Source organism: Propithecus coquereli, unplaced genomic scaffold, assembly GCF_000956105.1.
Source record: "Propithecus coquereli isolate 6110/MARCELLA unplaced genomic scaffold, Pcoq_1.0 Scaffold29, whole genome shotgun sequence".
Lineage (NCBI taxonomy): Eukaryota > Metazoa > Chordata > Mammalia > Primates > Indriidae > Propithecus > Propithecus coquereli.
Window position 1 is genome coordinate 8,196,117 of NW_012148507.1, and position 1,711 is coordinate 8,197,827.

Below are 1,711 nucleotides of genomic sequence, written 5' to 3' on the forward strand. Positions count from 1 at the left end.
AAAAAAAAAAAAAAATACTATTTTGGTCTGTTAAAGATACTGGAAACAGTATCTTCATAAAATAGCTCTTCTGATATGCACCTACCTTACAAATCAGCTTAAGCAATTATCTTATATGTAAATAAAAATTGATGTGCAATTTGCCAATTTGAAAGAAGCAATTATTGAGTTTGACTCAAAATAAGATACAATTTATCAAAACTTGTTATCTACTCTTATAATCAATATAGCTTTACTGAATTAAAAATCATCTCAAAACTTGTGTAAAAACAATCAACTTTGACAGTAATTTTTTCAAATAAAAAAAATTAAATCAAAACCAAATTGACCAGATAATTGGCCTCATTTTTTCATTCTTTATCTTTAAATTTTGTGAAACCATTTTAAAAGGGAAATTTCATTAATTTTTGGCTTACAGACAGTTCTCTGAATTTAGAGTACCTGCCTAACGACTTAAGAGACAAGCCAATTTATAGAGATTAGTTTCTAATTAAGCTCTAACATAGATGTATGTGTTAATATACAAGTATTAACAAATATAATGCTGAGAATAAGGGAAGTTGAAAAATTAAATGTTCACAGGACATGTATATTCTCACCGTCACAAAAAAGCATTTTCACCAATCTAAGTGTTTTAATCAAACACTTTATAAATGCACTATTAATAATAAAATACTTGTTTAAGTGCATATACAAATAAAAACAGAAGTTTTCAGGATTTCGGTCCACAAGAAAAGAGGGTTGGGTTTGTTTTAGCAATCTAATGTCTGAGTGGACAAGCAATACATTTATGAAAATAAGGAAATGAACATGAAACATGACACATCTTCAAGAAGTTAATAGAAAAATCAGGCAAAAGAGCAGCACAATGGTGAAAAAAGTCTGTCTTGGAATCAGTTTGCCTGAGCTCAAATCCTGCCTTTGCCACTTACTAGATGTGAGATTTTGAGCTCTTTAACTCTCTAAGCTTTGGTTTCTTCATCTATAAAACGACTACAATAACAGCACCAATCTCATAAAGTTGTTAAGATGAAATAAGATAAAACACGTAAAGTGCTGAATGTAATGTATGGCATATACTAAGTACTCAAAAACTCTCAACGATTACTAGTATTGTTATTGCAACAATTGAAAATAATTCTATACAAGAACTCCAGAGACATGGGTACTACTCCCAGATTTGCCACCGACTTTGGCAAGGGCTCAGTTTTTTCCCCCCTCAAAAAATGAGATGGAGAGGGCTACATGATCTGTTAGGGAGGCCATTCCAACGTAAAAATTCCCATTTTGCTACTAGCTACTCCCTATCCTATAACCTGCTAATAGTGAAAATCACTATAAAATCACTCTTGGGTGGGCTCGGTGGCTCACGCCTGTAATCCTAGCATTCTGGGAGGCCCAGGCAGGAAGATCGCTTGAGCTCTGTAGTTCAAAAGCAGCCTGAGCAAGAGTGAGACCCCATCTCTACCAAAATTAGAAAAAATAAGCCAGGCATGCTGGCACACACCTATAGTCCAGCTACTCAGGAGGACAGTCAGCTACTGAGGCCAGGAGTTTGAGACTGCAATGAGCTATGATGACTCCACTGCACTCTGGCTCAGGCAACAGAGGAAGACACTGTCTCAAAAATAAATAAATAAATAAAACCACTCTTTTCCCTCAACGGTCTAGAAAGTGACAGTTAAGAATGTTGCTTCTAAGGCCGGGCGCG

At 34.9% G+C, this 1,711-nt stretch overlaps 1 protein-coding gene across 1 annotated transcript in view; it reads right to left on the bottom strand.

The window, feature by feature from the left end:
- The window catches only part of WRN (Werner syndrome, RecQ helicase-like), a 142,863-nt gene that overhangs the window by 86,616 nt on the left and 54,536 nt on the right, over positions 1–1,711 (bottom strand). The window lies entirely within an intron of this gene.